Below are 19,679 nucleotides of genomic sequence, written 5' to 3'. Positions count from 1 at the left end.
CATTCTTGTCGGCGCCATGACAGACGTAATCAGCAGCATAAGAGCTTGTGAGACGCCAATCTGGAAATGACAAGAACGATCTGTTGTTGAAACAATCCGCGACGCAGCAGCAACACGTGGTACCTGACCCTTGAGGCCGTCAGAGGCTCATGCCCGCTTGTTTCCGATGTGATGTGTTTGTTGTAGTTCGTTTAATAAGTGAAATTTCTGCACTAATACTCCAGCGACAACTGTAGACGATCCCCTATGCTAGCGACGCACCTTCATGCGAGAGGCGCACCTATGCGCGAGCGGGCCGCGTTCCCCGCCAGAGCGTGTCGCGTTAAGGCGCGCTCACACTAGCGGGAAGCTTCCCGCAGTGGCACAGCGTCAACGTCGACGCTGCGTCGCAGCTGCTCGGAATGACGCTCACACTGCGCGCGTTTTCTCGCTGCGGTGGTCTTGGAATGTAGAGAGAGGAGGCGTTGAGGGAGGACCCGAACGAGCAGAAAGAGAAGGGGATAGTCACGTGACACCAGAGAAGACTGGAAAGCGCGCTCTTTTCCCGCGTCGTCGTCGTGATCGTCTGCTAGCTCTCCTCCCGTCGCCCTTTTTGTCTCGAGGGTGGCTGGTTCGAACGATGAGCTGTTGGCTACGGTAATCGTACTTATACTTTTGAAAAAAGACATAGCGCATGAAGACAGGACAGTGCAGAGACTGCTGCAGGTGATCGAGATTCGAGCCACGTTGGCCGAAGGGGCACCACCTTTAGCAGGCTGCGAGGTTGTCCGAGACTGGGGCTTCGCCCGCGAGGGGCGCAGCGGGGTTTACGGAGCTTCTCCCAAGCGAACTCCCGTAAAGAAAGCCGGGCGCCAGGCCGGGGGACGCTTGTACCCATTTTTACCGGTGGGTGCCCGGCGGTGGGTTTGGAACCATCCACCTCCCGCAGCCGAGACGGGTGCCCTGTCTTCATGCGCTATGTCTTTTTCAAAAGTGATGCACCAACAAGCCCAAAGTTCCACCCTATTAAGTACTTATACTTGTTTGTTCGCTGCTTCTGCACCGTCGCTTCTGCACCGTCTCAAGTCGCATGTCCATGCTGGCAAAGCAGCCGGGGTCACTGAACTGGGACCGACGTCACGGTTCACGGTCGGCGCCCATTGGCTGTTCTCATCAGCGGCACGGGAAAAATAGCTACCGGACCCATCGCTCTGCGGGACGGCACAGCAGGCTGTCTGCGGGAGAAAAACCGGCTTGTGCGGGAAGCGGCGCGCGGAAAACGTTCTGCGTTGCGCGTTTTCCCACTAATGTGAGCGCGCCTTTACTCGCCGCAGCGGTGTGCACTTCGCACCTTCACGTGCATGCGCTCCGAAGCGCGCCCACTCCGCAATCTTTTGGGATAAAAACAAAGCACTTGTGATACGCCTGCCATGCCAGCTTGTCATCTTTCCTCGGGTTCCACGCGAGACAGCACGTTCAATACCCTTGTTTTTCTTCTCTGGGCCGCCCCACACCAAAGCGGGTCTGTTCGAACTTCGGAAGCGAAAACGATCTCATTTATTACATAACATCTTACGAATGTCGCGCGATATCGTCTTCAGCTACAGCCCTAAAAATGCACGACAGCAAACGACTGTAAACAAAGTTACCTGGCCATAAGGGTCGTGCCATGCCAGGTGCCGCGTTTTGCGGTGAAGAGGCGTTAAGAGACGACGCAACTTGCGGCCCAGAAGCTCAATTCAAAAATTCTTTTCTCGGTTTAAACAAAAATTACCTCCATAAAAATTTCTAATATTAAAGGCAATAAACCATTCAACGTAACCCGTTATTGTTTACATTTTTACTTGGATCACCTCAGGGCGAAATTAACGAGTGGTTTGGCTCAAAACGCACTTCCTGCAACTTTAGGTTTTTTTTAGTTTGATGTACACAGTTTCATCTCCTGTATCATTTGTTATAGGTACTAGATATCTAGAGGAACAAAACGGCTATTTGGGAATTTCCGAGAGCAAGTTGATAATTAAAACAAAAAAAACCGACGGATATGGTACAATTTCATACTTTTGTAATGGGACCGACAGGCGCAGCGCAGCGAAGAAGCGGACGAGTTCAAGCGGGACAACGAAGAAGCAGACGAAGTGCAGCTGGGTTTTTCGAACGACGCCTGTGAGTGTGCCCGTCGTGTCGCCGGTCAACCAAGGCCAACCGACCTGTGCTTCAAATAAACGCCTTGACACTTGGTGGAGGTGCCTCGGTTCGCGAAGAAGCGGACGAGTTCAAGCGGGACAACGAAGAAGCAGACGAAGTGCAGCTGGGTTTTTCGAACGACGCCTGTGAGTGTGCCCGTCGTGTCGCCGGTCAACCAAGGCCAACCGACCTGTGCTTCAAATAAACGCCTTGACACTTGGTGGAGGTGCCTCGGTTCCCGTCCCGGTCCTCATCCTGGAACTTCGAAGTGGAACGCTCCTCGTCTCCGCCACCATGCCGGAAGGTCCGAGTGAACCATCGCAGCCCATCCCTGCCACGGTACTCTGTCACGGGGTGCAGCGCCAGCGTGACCATTCTCCATTTAGTGGCACCGATGACCAAGACGTCGACGATTGGCTGGCCTCCTATGAGCGCATCAGCACTTACAATCGGTGGGACGATTCCGTGAAACTTAGCAACGTCCTCTTCTATCTAACGGACGTTGCCAACCTATGGTTTCGCAACCATGAGGCTGATCTTCCCACCTGGTCGTCCTTTAAAACGAGCTTCGCCGACGTTTTCGGCCGCCCCGCCGCCCGGAAGCTTCGCGCCGAGCAACGTCTTCGTGCTCGATCTCAGCTCCCTTCCGAGACGTTCACAAGCTACATCGAGGACATCGTTGACCTGTGCAAACGTGTCAACCCCTCTGTGTCCGAAGGGGATAAAGTCAACCACATACTTAAAGGCATAGCCGATGACGCTTTCCTGATGCTGCTGGCGAAGAACCCCACCTCCGTCGCTACCGTCATCCAGCTGTGCCAAAGCTTCGACGAACTCCGCAAGCAACGCGCATCTACGCGGCAGTCCGGCGCGCCTGCGGGGGGTCTTGCTGGCTTGGCCCTTGGTGGCTCGCCTGCTGAGCAGTCCCTGTTCATGCAGCAGGTTAGACTTCATCCGCGAAGAGATCGCTCGCCAGCTTTCTCTGCTGCATCACATTCCCGACCCCGTCTGCCCTCCGCACGACCTGGCGCCATCTCTCACGCCCACTATCCGTCGTGCTATTCAGGAGCAGGTCGCTGCAGTTCTTGTGCCGTGTAAAGCTGCATCCTCCAAATTATATCGAAAGACAGTCTGTGCAAATGTGAATGAAAAAACTTTTGAAGTGTTTTCGAAAAATTTGAACTTAATATTAATTATTTAGCAGTGCCTGGTTTCTCGCCCTTTTCTAAATAATCAAACTGCCCTCACCTCACGAATAAATTTTGATCGGCAAAAATGTTTCAGGCATTCATTACGCACATTACGATAAGTTTCCATGAATTTTTTTTAACAAATTGGAGATGGTCGAGGGCAACGTCTGGGACGTTTGGCGTGGGATGACCCTGAATGAAAGACAGGACTCCTTCAGAAACATAAAGCTTGGTTAGAAATATAAATACGCTGTCACCTGCAGTTCATAAGGGAAACCCGTCATTGTCTAAACACTTAACTTTTGTGAAACTACTGACGTACGTACTTCTGGACATTATCGTGGTTGCATTCATATTAAAAATGGTTTAATCCAGCATCTGGACTGCATTAAACCTGTAGTAAGAATGTATGCACAACCTCAAGGAATAGTCCATATAGTCCGCTCGACCCCGAAGTTCCATATGGCTCAAGCCCACATGACAAAGCATTTCACATTGAAAACATTTAACTTAGCTCAGCAGGTAAATGCCAGACTTCTCGCTGGACAAAGCCTCTGCTAGCACAACGCCGTGAAGCAGGAAATGTGCATAAGATATAACAGAAGTGATAAATAAATTACGATGAGGTATGGATCAAGTGATGACTAAAACTGCAGCTCCTTTAGAGGCCACTACCCTTCGTGGTAGGGTTTCGTGAGATGTACCCGTCGTATGCTATTCCAGTGTTGCCAGACTGCAAAATTTAGTGTTGCCAGGCTATAGGGTAAAGCCCAGTGTGGCCAGACTGCACCATTGCCGACTTACATTATTGCCTCGCTCTCGCGCCATCGCGGCATCGCGCCGGAACCGCTAAGCTCGTTAGAGCAGCGCTGCTTGGAGCGGCCGTCGTCTGTTCGCCAAGCGAGAGAGCACGTCCGTGGCGGTTGTCTAATTGGTTTCTTCTGAGGAAAGGAAATCGCGCAACTGGCGTAATCTGCCGGTGCGCGACCCTAGCCAGCGTGTTACGGCGTGACAGTGCCGTGCTTATACTTGAAATAAACTCGATATGCGCGCATTCACGCATCTCAGTTGGCGTGTGCTATGAACGGGATCCACACCGGCGTAGAGCGAAGACTCTTCGACCGGCAGCGATTAAAGCGAAGATTCATCGACCGGGATGACCACGTGGAAGCGGCAATTTCGACAGATCGTTGACCCACGAGGACCCCCGCGAAAAAGATGCCTTCCGGGGAAGCAGCCGCTGGAATCTTTCCCAGGCACACGAAGAGGGGGAGATGACCTTCCCTTTGTCGAAGGGGGAAGCGGGCCGTGATTGACAGCTTCGGACGAAGTAGCACAGGACCTCCGAATCCTCCTCGCCCATTCCCACGGGGCTCTGCGGGGTACGTGCGGCAACTCTTCCCATCTGTGGCTCGTGTGGTGAAAGGGGCGGAGGTCAGTGTACTTAACGAGCGTCCTCAGTACGAACGATCGCTCTGGGCCTTGGCGACAAGGCTCATCCCGTCGCTCGACGCTATGAACTTTTAATTCTTGACTGTTCTTTCTTTCGTGAAATATGTAAATAAGTTTCCCTAAGTGCCTGTAAACCTGTGTGTTTTCGTTGTCCCAAATGTCAGCTTCCATCCTTCGTCATCCTTTCTGCGGCCAAACAATGCTACCTTGCACCAAAAAAACCGGCCATGCTACCCGGCCCGTAACAGCGTGTGATGTCTGGCGCGGACGGGTACGCCTGGCGTAATCTGCCGATGCATGACCCGATGGGCACCGTGCAGGAACCCAGGGGGCAGCGCTCTCGGCTAGGGTACCTCGATGCCCGCTCGCCTTGCCTCCGCTTTCAGAGTGGTGACACCCTTTGTACCACCCCACACCGCCGTTTCCCCCTCGCAGCAGCATGTTGGGTCCCACGCGCCGGTCGCGTACAGTGCATGTGGCGTCGTTTTTGTGCGGTTGCGTGGCGACTGCAATGATGCGAATAAACTAGAAATTGACGCTACGCGGTTGTTTCGCTCTTGGCACCAATGTTCTGTCATTTTTTAATGTATTTTGCAAGATGCAGTCGCTGCAAATGCACGCCGATCGAAAAGTTGTGACAGGCTGCTGCGTTCCCCACTCTCTGGCTGCACTGAGAAAGGGCCTGCGGTTATTGGCGACCCCTTCGTGCTCATAATTTACAATATCAGGGTCAGTGAATCCTGTAGGATTATGCTACATTTGTTGTTCGAACGTAATAACTGTTTACTACACCCCAAGTTTCTCGGCTATGCCAGCAGCGCGGAGAATGATCTGCCGAACATAACAATTTTTTGCGTAGTTAACACCCGGTTTTCCGACATTAACTGGGACGACTTTGTCTTGTTACTACACCATATGTAGAGGATTCCAAGCAGTAATAGGAAATTTCTTTTCCAAACGATCCGTCGCCACACTGTTCTGGGGCGGACAACTAAGGACACGTCTGAAACAATACGTTCACATTTTCAGCATTGCTAAAAGGTGGTTCCGCAAAAAAAAAGAAAATCATGCACATGGTCAGGGTTTCCCTCTGAATGGTGTTGAATAGACGTTTATTGATAACACAATGCGACAACACCTTGCTGATTAATCAACAAGACATCTGTCGTTTGTCCTTTACTATTTCCACCTCCCCGTTTTGCTCTGCGTTTTTCTGTTTTATTCAGCCACAGCCCCTGTGAGAGCTGCTGCGCGGTCCATTATACGGCCCCTTGCCCTCACTCTCGAGTTTGCTTTGAGGGCGGAGTTTATACATCCTCGCCCGCTTTGTGTCATCATATAGTGACAAGACTGTTTCATTGTAAGCCTGCCCGGACGAAGGGAATACCATTCCCGAAACTGTTGGCACAATAAACCTTTAAAACGAACAGTCGCGTTTGTCGTAATACTGTACTTACACTTGTAAACTGGCGCATTGGAACTCCTACAAAATACAATATATATATATATATTCGTGAAAGAAGCCAACAGTCGGGAATGTTTTTTTTTAAATTGATAGTGCGGATTAGTGGGAAAATAATACTTGGATTACACTATCGCTTAAAGAAAATTACTTATAAAGCAGCGGAAAAAAACATCCATGCCGCCGGTGGGATCCGAACCCACGACCTCCGAATATCGCGTCCGGTGCTCTACCAATTGAGCTCGGGGATCGTGGGTTCGGATCCCACAGGCGGCATGGTTGTTTTTTCTGCTGCTTTGTAAGTATATTTCTTTAAATCAAAGATTAATCGAAGTATTATTCCCCCACTCATCCGCACTATCAATTAAAAACCAACATTCCCCTATGCACCTTGGTTTCGGTGATCGTTGGCTTCTTTCACGAATTTGTCAAACGAGCCCCTCATTCCCCCCCCCCCCCTCTCTCTCTCTCTCCCCCCCCCCCCTCTCTCTCTCTCTCTCTCTCTCTCTATATATATATATATATATATATATATATATATATATATATATATATATATATATATATATATATGATGACCCCCATAATGCGCAGGTCCACACGGGACGGAGAGGCAAAGAGACACCGTATGGCTCAGTTTAAACAAACAGGTATATTCAATAATTACACATGATTAAGATTATACATCAGAGGCTGGGGCGTCCGAGCTTACGTGCCGACGACTTCATGGGGGCGATGGAGTGGCTCCGGAGTTGGGCTCGAGCGGTTGCTGGCAGAAGCTGCACGCCGTCGGGCTTCGGCGCTGAAGGCCCTCTTGGCGAACGATGTCGTCCTGAGCGTTCTTGCAGTAGAATTTCAATAGTCGTCCGTTTCTTCGAGGATGGTTCACAAATCCTTCCTCTAGTGTCGTTCGGCTTGGAAGATGAACAGGCGGCGAGCTTGTAGATGATGACAGCAGAGCATAATTTTACAACATACATATACAGAGAGTTAAACTGGAAAAAGCAGAACTGAATTTACAAAAGAACAAACTTTGCACTACTTTACTCATCGACCGGGCAGGTTAGTGCCTAAGTAGCATCACATTACATGCTAAGCATGGAGCCCCAGCTCAGACTCGACTGCATCCGTTTACATGTGCTTTTAAGCACTTGATTAACAAAGGACTAAGGGCGGTCATTTCCAGTGGCCCGCCCAAAGCATCAATTCTCCAATCCAAAATAACATGCGAGATGGGGACCACCCCTTGGGTTGGGCTTAGCCTCGAACCCAGAGTCTGTTAACAATACAAACTAAATAAACAACAAAAACGCCACCACTCTCTCTCAAGTGAGAGTATACACAGGCTCTCTCTTCGGAGCTAATTCACTAGCGCCTGTCTTTCCACATTCTTGGCGAGTACTGCCTGTCCGCCATGACAGGTGTCCGTCGCGGCCCTTCTGGGAAGCTGTGGGTGCCTTCCCGGCGATAGCCCACGACAAAGGGGGGGGGGGGGGGAGGGAAAGAATGTCGTCTTCGCGGTAGCGCATAGCGTCGGCTGTGGTACGGTGCGCTCTGGCCCGCTGACAGCTCCCTTGTCCTGGAATGTGCCCGGAAATTGGAAAGGATAAAGCCTGTTTCACCGCGGCGGCGGCGGCGGGTCCGGTTGTTCTGGTCGTCACTCAAAGAGCATGGCTGGGTAATTGATGATGCCGCTGTCACGGGTCTCCGTCTACGCCGCGCCGTCGAACGTGGATCCTCGTAGCACACACGGAATGTCACACTCGCTCACCCTCCAGAAGAATGTTCTCCGAACATTTGAGTCCACGCAGCTCCCCTTGTCTTTCTGAATCGCCTCGCACAGTGCGTCCGACAAAACACTTTTCGCTGCACTCAACACCACTGCACAACACCATATGCCTCCGCTGTCAATACTGGCGTCTCCAGGGGCAGCACTGATCTTCTTTTACAGATAAACATGAAACTCAGCACCCAAGCCTCTCCTTTCTAGTCCAAACTGGACGAAATAAATTTACCACAGTTACAAAGGAGCTCCCACTTCTAGCACGATCACGGCACAGACAAAAATATAGATAACGAAAGGAAGTAGGGCAGGTTCTGCATGCGCTCCGCATGCTCTCCTGTGAAGGTGTTACTTAATGACAGAAAGGTTTAACTATTAACTCCGATAACTTAACACATACGCATATAGCAATGTTATGAGCTGCGGCATTACACAATTCTAACCAGTTCACAACTCCGCTCTGTTTACGCCATTAGTCCGACTTAGCTTTCCGATTTCGCAGCGGATATCGGCCTTCATGAGTCATACTAAGTAAGTCTGTGCCCCTTTGTCTGCTTTGGGACTCGCGAGGGCTCCTGGCAGGAGCCTCTCCTGGCGTTATCTGCGCGGCAACCTCGCGCGCTTCTTCTTCTAGCAATGCATGAAGTAAATCCGGTGGCATTCCGGCCGTCACCTCGGGCGCCTGCCGAACAAATGCAGGAGAGGGCGTTTCTTGCGAACTATCTGCGCGCTCCGCTTCACTTCTGTCCCCATCAAAATCCGCGCTTTCCCTTTCCTCATTTCGTGAATACTGAACCGGTGCCGACTTGAGGCGATTTGCGTGTATCCTTATCAAGCGCCGGTTCACGTCTCGGACTCTGAAGTTTACCGGAGAAAGCTTCTCGACAACCTCGCACGGTCCTCTCCACTTCGTCTGGAACTTACGAGCTAGCCCAATCTGCCTTTGGCAGTTTTCAATGTACACGCTGTCCCCCACATTAAACGGCGCGTCTCTAGCACTGCGATCGTGCACCTCCTTCCTGCGCTTCGCCGCTTTCTTTAAGGCCTCCTTTGCGATGTCCCTCGCCACTTGCAAGCGCGATTCCAGCTCCACCTTATAGTCGTCCAGTGAAGCGTATGGGACACGACGGGGGCCCTCTGGCACTTCACTAGGCTGGTCCGGGTCTCGGCCGTAGAGAAGAAAGAATGGCGATTCGCCCGTGCTCTCGTGTGCTGCGGAATTGTAGGCAAACATTGCATACGGGAGCCACAAGTCCCAGTCCCGCTGGTCGCGCGAAACAAAATGCGACAGGAACCCGGCCACGGTTTGGTTCAGTCGCTCCACCGCGCCGTTGCAAGCCGGATGGTACGGTGTTGTCTGCTTCTTAGCGATCTTAAGCAGCTCGCAAACTCTCCTCATTAGCTGCGACACGAAGTTCGTTCCCCGATCTGTCAAGAGTTGCCTCGGGGGTCCATGTCGGAGCACGATCTGTTCGACAAATGCTCTTGCAACCGTGTCTGCCTTCTGATCTGGGAGTGCTACCGCTTCCGCGTATTTTGAAAGGTGATCGACAAATACTAAAATGTACGTGTTTCCGGAAGTGGTCGTGGGCAATGGGCCCATTATGTCCATACCTGTCCGCTCGAAGGGAGCCGAAACCTCAGAGAACGGCTGAATTGGAGCTGGTCTTCATCCCTTGGGTGTTTTTCTTTCGAGACAGGAATGACACTTCGCACAGTAGTTTCTAACATCCTGTCGCATGCCACTCCAAAAGTACAAACGCTCCACACGCCTGCGTGTCTTCGCTACGCCAAAATGACCGGCGCATGGCGCATCGTGAAACGCGCGAAGAACCCTTTCTGTCCACGACCGAGGTATGACGACTCTCTCCCAAGCGGTTTTCTCTAATCTCCCTTTCCTAGTTGGCCTCGTGCGCCGACACAGGGTGCCGTCTTTGTCAATGAAATAACCTAGCTGTTCGGGGTGAGACGGTGCGCCCTCTAAGCTTTCGATTATTCGCTTCAGGTCAGGATCTTTGCACTGCTCTGTGCGTAATTCGGCGGGGTCGACTACGGGGACAAACTCATCTATAGCTGCCACGGCAGCTGTGCGGGTGAGTGCATCAGCATTCAGATGTGTCTTTCCTGACTTGTGCTCAACTTCAAAGCAGTATTCCTGCAGGTGTAGATTCCATCTAGCGAGTCGCGAGCTAGGGTCCCTGACACTCATCACCCATTTCAGAGGATGGCAGTCTGTGACTAGCTTGAATTTGCGGCCGTAAAGGTAGCATCTGAAGTGCTTTACTGCCCAGACAACGGCGAGGCACTCCCTTTCCGTAGCTCCGTACTTTTGCTCCGTGGGGCTCAGCTGTCGGCTAGCAAAAGCAACGGGATGTTCTTTGCCCTCGATAACCTGAGATAGCACGGCACCAACTGCGAACTTTGACGCATCTGTGGCCATAACGAAGGGCAAACTAAAATCCGGGTGGCGCAACAGCGGTGCACTCATTAGCTTCCTTTTCAGGGCCCCAAAAGCATTCTCCGCGTTTTCGTCCCAGCGAAAGGCGACATTTTTGGCTGTTAAGGCGGTGAGCGGCTTAGCGAGCTTGGCGAACTCCTCTATGTGCCTTCGGTAGTAACCGATCAGGCCGAGAAACTGCCGGACCTGGCGGACGCTAGTCGGGGATGGAAAATCCGAGACACACCTTAGTTTCTCAGGGTCCGGTCGCACGCCGTCAGCTGAAACAACGTGCCCGAGGTATTTCACCTCGTTTTTGAGGAATTGGCACTTAGAGGGCTTTAGCTTGAGACCCGCTGCTCTTAGTCGCACCAAAACCTGCTCAATATCGCGCAAATGGTTATCAAAACTGTCACTGTATATGATAATGTCATCCATATACACGAAGCACAGCCTCCCCAGAATACCTGCCAGGATAACATCAGCGGTTCTCTGCCAGACAGCAGGGCTGTTGGCCAGACCCATCGGCATTCTTTTCCATTCATAGTGCCCTGAGGGCGTGTTGAATGCCGTTTTCTCGGCATCTGCCGGATCCATTGCTATCTGCCAGAATCCCGCCGCCATGTCCACTACCGTGAAGTACCTGGCAGAGCCCAGCTGAGAAAGCGTCTCCTGTATATTGGGGATGGGGTATGGATCGATGCGAGTTACGGCATTTAGTTTGCGGTAGTCCACTACCAATCGATACGAGCCATCTGGCTTTTCCACCAATAGTGCTGGTGCTCCCCAGGGTGACTTTGAGTGTTCGACAATGCCGCGATCAATCAGGTCCTGCACCTGCCGCTCCATCTCCTCACGTTGGGAGTAAGGAATCCTGTACGCACGCTGGTAAACGGGCGATGAAGTGCCGGTTTCTATCCTGTGCTTTATAACGCCACAGCAGCCCAAATCCAGGTTGGACGCGGCGAATACCTCCGAGTAGTCGTTCAGCAAACCAGCCAGAGCCTCCCTCTCCCTGGATTTTACGTGAGAAAGATCGAACGACACCTTTGGAGCAGCCGAAGGACTAGCATGCTCTACAGTTGCGAGTACCGTATCGGTGGGCTCACGTTGCTCTATCGCAGAGGTGAAGAAAGCCAATGTTTTGTTCTTGGGAAGGCTGAGTGGCTGTTGGCTACAGTTAACCACCCGTAGGGGCACTCTGTGGGCGTCATTATCTGTCACGAGGCACGCGGCTGCCTTCAGGCCATTGCTGAGAGAGTCGACCGGCTCAAGCACTCCCACGGCGCCGCTCTCTACATCTGAAGGCACAAACGCGTACAAAATGTGCTCCGACCAAGGAAGGACGACCGCCTCCTCGACCAGCCGGACGGCAACCCGCGAATATACCTTCTCCAATGATCCCACTGTTTGACGGGTGTCAATATCGGTAATGCGAATCTCAGCCCCTCTCCTGTTCAAAAACGGAACTTTTGAGCCGCCCGCATTAACCTCTTCCTCAGAGAATGAGACTACTACCTTCCCTTTTCTCAAAAAATCCTGCCCTAATATACCTGACACTCCGTTTGGCAGAGACACCGTGTCCGGGCATACGTAGCAGGGGTGCTCCAATGCAATTCCGCCGAGAGAGAAGTGTAACCGGTAGAGTCCACTTATGCCAAGAGGATCCCCCGTTATGCCTACAAATTTGGTTGCCATACCACCAGACGCTTCCAACACCTCGCGGTCCCCCTTCCTTCGAAGCGTGTTAAAACTGCTCTCCTTAAGCAATGTCACCTTTGACCCCGTATCTATCAACAATTCCATACAACAACCATTTAACTTGCAACGCACAACAGGGCATGCCTCGTCGGCCACACAAACTACCACCACCTCATCATCTACTGCTCCCTCCCCACGCTCCTCAGGCTGGGGAGGACTAACTAGTTTTTTGTCTCGGTATCTGGAGCCCCGCTGTAGGCTTGCTTAGGGCGTGTCTCGCCTGCTTCTCTTTGTGGCTCCCCACGGCGCACGTTTTGGCAGAACCTGGCGATGTGTCCGCGACCCTGGCAAGCGAAGCATACGATTTCTTCAAAATCTCGCATACCGCGCCTGTAGCTTTGTGGCGGTCTCCGGTTTCCAGCGAATGGGCGCTGTTGAGCGCGCGCTTCAACCTGGCATTCTACCTGCTGAGATAGCAGCTGTTCTAAGCGATCTAACCGCTCTGTCAAGAGAGGAACCTCAGGGTTGAGCACCGCTCTCTCTATGACGCGTACTCTCGCTGCGGCTGTCGTTAACGCCTCATTTCGTTCCTCATCCAATGCGGCCTCCACGGCTTGGTCGAAATTGCTCGGCTTGCGCGAGAGCACGAACCGGCGCACGGGGTCTTGCAGACCAGCCACGAACAAAGCGGTCATTTCCTCTTTAAGTATATCCTCCGCGTATTTCTTCCTTAGCTGGTCTCCTTCCTCCTCCCTGCTTAACGTATCGCGTGCTAGGCGCTGAAGCCGCGACGCAAATGTTCGCACGTCCTCCCCTACCATCTGTCCGGCGTCACGGAACCTCTGTACCCGCACGTGACGTGGTTCAGTGTCGAAATGCTCAAACGCGAGCTTCTTAAATTCCGCAAATGATTTTGTGGATTTTACTTTTTCGTCTCGCCAGGCAAAATCATGAGCAGCTCCTGCCATCTTACACCTCGCCATTCCCAGCATTTGAGCATCGGACCATCCCCCATTTTCCCAATCTCTTCTAGCATGGAAAAGAAATCGCAGATTGGAACCCCTGTCTTATCTCCCGTAAACGTCGGAATGACGCTTCCTAATGCCAGCATGCTTGCTCCGAGCGACGGCTGTGGAGTGGGAGCTCCCTCAGATACAGTCATTTTTTTTTTCAAGCCCTCCAGTGCCTCAAGCCTCTCAAATGGGGGTAAAAGTCCCACAATCAGTCCCGTGATTCCCTTTTGATTACAATTTTGAAGTCATGAATGTCACAGCATTCAGAGGACATTTGCTTTTGAGACCCCACTTTTGACACCAGTGTGATGACCCCCATAATGCGCAGGTCCACACGGGACGGAGAGGCAAAGAGACACCGTATGGCTCAGTTTAAACAAACAGGTATATTCAATAATTACACATGATTAAGATTATACATCAGAGGCTGGGGCGTCCGAGCTTACGTGCCGACGACTTCATGGGGGCGATGGAGTGGCTCCGGAGTTGGGCTCGAGCGGTTGCTGGCAGAAGCTGCACGCCGTCGGGCTTCGGCGCTGAAGGCCCTCTTGGCGAACGATGTCGTCCTGAGCGTTCTTGCAGTAGAATTTCAATAGTCGTCCGTTTCTTCGAGGATGGTTCACAAATCCTTCCTCTAGTGTCGTTCGGCTTGGAAGATGAACAGGAGGCGAGCTTGTAGATGATGACAGCAGAGCATAATTTTACAACATACATATACAGAGAGTTAAACTGGAAAAAGCAGAACTGAATTTACAAAAGAACAAACTTTGCACTACTTTACTCATCGACCGGGCAGGTTAGTGCCTAAGTAGCATCACATTACATGCTAAGCATGGAGCCCCAGCTCAGACTCGACTGCATCCGTTTACATGTGCTTTTAAGCACTTGATTAACAAAGGACTAAGGGCGGTCATTTCCAGTGGCCCGCCCAAAGCATCAATTCTCCAATCCAAAATAACATGCGAGATGGGGACCACCCCTTGGGTTGGGCTTAGCCTCGAACCCAGAGTCTGTTAACAATACAAACTAAATAAACAACAAAAACGCCACCACTCTCTCTCAAGTGAGAGTATACACAGGCTCTCTCTTCGGAGCTAATTCACTAGCGCCTGTCTTTCCACATTCTTGGCGAGTACTGCCTGTCCGCCATGACAGGTGTCCGTCGCGGCCCTTCTGGGAAGCTGTGGGTGCCTTCCCGGCGATAGCCCACGACAAAGGGGGGGGGGGGGAGGGAAAGAATGTCGTCTTCGCGGTAGCGCATAGCGTCGGCTGTGGTACGGCGCGCTCTGGCCCGCTGACAGCTCCCTTGTCCTGGAATGTGCCCGGAAATTGGAAAGGATAAAGCCTGTTTCACCGCGGCGGCGGCGGCGGGTCCGGTTGTTCTGGTCGTCACTCAAAGAGCATGGCTGGGTAATTGATGATGACGCTGTCACGGGTCTCCGTCTACGCCGCGCCGTCGAACGTGGATCCTCGTAGCACACACGGAATGTCACACATATATATATATATATATATATATATATATATATATATATATATATATATATATATATATATATATATATATATATATATATATATATATATATATATATATATATATATATATATATATATATATATATATATATATATCGAATAGAATAGAACAGAATAAAATTTTATTTACATCACTGTACATGATGTAGGAGGCCTGCAGAAAAAGCTGCCAGAAACCAGCTTGACAGAGCCGCCGGCCCCCTCCATTGGCAGTACTCAGTGGAGATAAACAGCATCTAAGTCATAGCGAAAAAATCGAGGGTACAGCGCATGGAATAATACGAGGTGCATACATGATAACTTAAGAGTGCGATACAGACTGCATTTCTCATGCAAAAAAAACAAATATGTGTACTAAAATTTGAAAAACTCTCGCAATGTCTTGAACGTAATTTTTCCAATTTGTATATTTCGAGCTTCTAAACTGTTCAGTATCCTTGGCAGTTTGTTCTGCAACATTTGAAGGCCGTATGTTGTTCTGCTTGTTTTAGCCTTCCATGGTTCGAAATGGCGTGTATTGTAAGACTCTAGATTTCTTTGTAGCCTAACTATTTCCTGAATAAAACCATTATTATATTTAGCATCTTGTTTGAAGAGTTTGCAAAGCCGGTATTCATAATAGTTTGTGGCGGGAATAATGTTGTACTTTGCGAATAACGCGCGCGTATGGGAGTGCACTGGAACATTTTCTACAGCTCTTAAAAACTTTTTTTTTGCAAAATGAGCAGCCTTTCAATGTTGGATTTAGTAGTTGAAGCCCATACTAGATGACAATAGTTGTCTAGAGGAGAAAAAGCTATTGTAAATTAACATCAAGATGTGGCGGGGGAATACTTGACGATTTCGAGAAACTATGCCAACTATTTGTGACAACTTTTTTTAATGGAATCGACGTGGTAATCCCATGACATTGTGTCTTGAAAAATGACGCCCAAAGTCTTAAAGCTAGGCACAATCTCTATGACAGTTGAGCGTAGTAAAATTTCAATTTGTGTAGCGATGTTTTTGTTTCTACTATGAAACAGAACCGCTTTTGTTTTATCAGCGTTTATCCTCAGGCTATTTTTTTGTGTCCAATCATCAAGCTTCATTAGGGCTACATTGGCTCTGATCGCTTGATTCTCCTGTAAAAAATATACTTGTGTCATCTGCACAGTTTACAAATACAGCAGATGGAGCTATGCTGTACACATCATACGCATACAAGTTAAAAAGAAAGGGGCCCAGAATACTCCCTTGTGGCACGCCGTAGAAAACATGAAGTGGTTCGGATAAAGAATCATCTATGGCTTCTATTTGGGTATGATGTTTTAGGTAGGAATCGATAAGGGCACTGGCTTTTCCGCGAAAGCCATAATGTTCCAGCTTCCTTATCAGCACTGCATGATTGATAGTGTCCAAAGCTTTACAGAAGTCGAGATACAAGCACAAAACTAGCTTTCCTTCTTCCAGCCTGCTTAAGATGTGTTCCTTTAGGGTCACAAGTTAAGGCTCTGTGCTGAATCCTTTGCGAAAACCGAACTGGGAGTTGGCTGGCAGCTTATGTTTTCCTTCAAAAGTTGTCATTAGTTTTAAAATGGCCTTTTCTAAAGCTTTGGAAAAGGTCGGAAATATTGATATGGGACGGTAATTTCCCATATCATTCTTGTTACCTTTTTTGTACCCTACGCTTACTCGAGCAACCTGCATTCTATGCGGAAATATGGTCTGCTCAAAACATAGATTAAATATATTGTCACGTAGTGGTGACGGCAGTCGAAGCAGCGATGAAGACGGACGAAGGGGTCTTCTAAAAGAAAACTGTTTATTGGGCTGACTTGCACCCAAAATGGACTGAATCAATCGGCGGCGGCGAAGCGACAAGCGTGCTCGGCGGTCGTCGAACAGAGTGCCGGCCGCTGTCGGCCGTGCTCAATTTAAAGCTGATAGCGAACTTTCGAGATAAAGAGCGCAAAGTTAGTAGAACATTCCGGAACAACGTAGAATCAGCTCTGCCTGGCTGCGATCAATCGAGATAAATCCAGTCGCGTCTTGCGTAGCAAACAAAGCGATGTGGCGGCAGATTTGAAAAACGAACAAACACTGCAAATATTCGCGGCAATATGCACTAGACATGGAACAAAAAGGTGGGCAACGAATTTTATTGGCTTTATTTGAAAACCCTCCACGTCTTTCGCAGCACAATTTCTTAGGTTTAAAATTATGTTTGTAATCTCTGTTTCAGTGACTGGAGTCAGAACCATCGAACTTGAATTGCGCGGAAAATTCGGAAGCTCGTTGAAAGCCACGTTTCTGTTGATGTTTCTAAAATAATTATTGAAAGCATCTGCAAGAGGTTTTCGGTGAGCTCTGTGTCATTTACTTTTATTTTACAGACTTTATCGGGGGCGATTTTATTGCTTAGCATCGAGTTCAGCCTACGCCAAATTATGTCCATCCGACTTGCTGTAGGGAAAAATATACTGTCTAGACATTCACGTCTCGCTTTTTTTATACCTTTTTCTAAGCGATTAGGATAGGCTTTAAACTCTAGCAGTACTTTTTCAATCTTTGTTCTGGATAAACTGGTGGTGTAACTTATTTTTTCTCTAATTCTCGCGGAAAGCTCTGCACTAATCCATAGTTTTCGAATCTTTCTACACTGTTTCACTGCGACTAGAGGAAAACCCCGATCATAAATTGGTTTTAATATATCGAGAAAGTTATCATATGCAGTGTTTACATTTTTGCTGAAAAAGACTGGATCCCTCGAAGTCTGGGCAATTTTATCATAAAACAGTGTTAGTTTTCGCTGTGTTATGTGTTCAACAAAATATGTATGCCGTGATTTTTTGTTTTTTAACTGACCTTTGGCACATAAGAATAAAGGTAAATGATCGCTGAGATTTGAGGTTAACACACCTGCATTAAACTTGCTTGCATCAATGTTCGTAAGAAACAGACCAATCAAGGAGGATGAACATGCTATCACTCTCGTTGGAATATCGATTGTGTTCCGAACACCATGAGTGTTCAACAAGACAGCAAGGATAGTTTGCAAAGAAGCGTTCAATAAATTAATATTAACGTCACCACCAAATATAATATTAAGACGGCTCATATTAATGAACGAGAACAGTGTTTCTAAATAGTAAAAAAAGTGCCATTTTTTCATTTGGTGGCCGATAGCAGACGACCAACACGTCGTTTTGCACGCGAACGCATACAACTTCATAATCTTCGGTAAGTGTAGAAAATTCTTCAAACAGCTCAAATTAAAACATTTTCAAGACCAAAATACACACCCCTCCACCCCGTCCAGCGAAGCAATTTAAATAGTAAGTTTCATACCCAGCGAGTCGGCAAACGTCGTTGTCACTTGACCCATGTCTCGGCTATCATTACAGAATCTAGTGACTCATTCAGATCCTCGAAAAGTAGTTCCAGATCTAGTTTCTTATTTTTTTTATTGATCTTACGTTCAGATGAAAGCATTTGAATGATTGGAGAAACTGTTTTCCGATATGTTTCCGAGAGTCGTACGGCAAAACGTAGGACGCCATTTTCTTAGCCTGTCCGCTTAGCCTCTTTTAGGCGAGCTTATCTAGGTCGTCAGCGCTAGCAATCAGTACTGCCTTCTGCCCGTCAGCCTTTCGCACCAGGATTCTTCCATTGCTATGCCACACGTATTTGTATTTCTTTACATTTGCCCAGTTCTAACAACAGTAGCGCAGGGGTTCTTTTCGTCAGGCTTTCCAGTATGAAGGTATTGTCGTGAGTTTCTTGCAGTTTCTTTCTGTTTTGCCACCACGCATCCCTTTCAGCTTGCCTTGCGAACCGACAGATGATGCCTTGCGTTTTATCTTTCTTTGCTGGCAGACGGAGAATTGCCACAACGTCACTTTGCGAAAGCTCTGGAAGTTCGTTTTTGGCAGTCAGTGCATTTATCTTATAAAGAAGGTTTTCGTCCTTAGTCTCTTGGATGCCATGGAATTCAAGGTTGAGGCTGCGGTTCCTCCATTCAAGGTTCATTCTTTAGCAGGGCGACTTTATCGTCTTAGTGCCTCGACCTTTTCCACCCTCCTTTTCAACTCTTTTACATCGCGCTCGTTTCGCTCGGTGCGGGAAAGCGAATCGTCATACTGTTCGCTTAACAGCTGCAATGCGTCTTCAGTACCGCCCTTAAGAGGCAGCAGCTGATCCAGCTTGTCACTGATCGCTTTCATCAAGATCTTTAGGTCCGTTTCACAGGGAGGCTATCACCTTGTGTGCGTTGCACAACCGGCGCCATGCCTTACGATACTCATCCCCCTGAGCTTTAAGCGTGGCGTCAGCAACTCCTGCGCACTTCCCAGTGTGATAAACAGAACCGCAATCACTGCACTCGATAGTACTATATGACGCAGTAAACGCTTTGCAGCACACACAACACCGCCGATTTGGAGGCATGGTCACAGGCTATCACACTTTGGCTGCGGCAGCGGCGGTAGAAATTTACATCTAGAAAACAGGCATTTGGTCTGGCTTCCACTAACCTGCAAGATACAGTGAACGTGGCTTGAGGCGTTGTTCGCTCGTCGCTGCCACTACCGCCAATGTGTGTGTGTGTGTGTGTGTGTGTGTGTGTGTGTGTGTGTGTGTGTGTGTGTGTGTGTGTGTGTGTGTGTGTGTGTGTGTGTGTGTGTGTGTGTGTGTGTGTGTGTGTGTGTGTGTGTGTGTGTGTGTGTGTGTGTGTGTGTGTGTGTGTGTGTGTGTGTGTGTGTGCGTGCGCGTGCGTGTGCGTGTGCGTGTGTGCGCGTGCGTGTGCGTGTGTGCGTGTGCGCGTGCGTGTGCGTGTGTGTGTGTGTCCGTGCGCGTGCGTGCGTGCGTGCGTGCGCAAAGTTGAGAAACGCTTTATTTAGACAGATTTATTTTGAGTCGACGTTTCGGACAGAGCCTGTCTTTATCACAGCTGATG

The 19,679-nt window shown here is 49.4% G+C and overlaps 1 protein-coding gene and 1 pseudogene across 1 annotated transcript in view; one reads left to right on the top strand and one right to left on the bottom strand.

The window, feature by feature from the left end:
- LOC144126083 (uncharacterized) overlaps positions 1–19,679 on the top strand; it is a 64,688-nt gene that overhangs the window by 7,363 nt on the left and 37,646 nt on the right. The window lies entirely within an intron of this gene.
- Positions 18,313–18,948, bottom strand: LOC144116512 (uncharacterized; annotated as a pseudogene).

Source organism: Amblyomma americanum, chromosome 1 (assembly GCF_052857255.1).
Source record: "Amblyomma americanum isolate KBUSLIRL-KWMA chromosome 1, ASM5285725v1, whole genome shotgun sequence".
Lineage (NCBI taxonomy): Eukaryota > Metazoa > Arthropoda > Arachnida > Ixodida > Ixodidae > Amblyomma > Amblyomma americanum.
The sequence above is the reverse complement of the archived record's forward strand: the minus strand, read 5'-3'. Positions and strand labels throughout refer to the sequence as shown.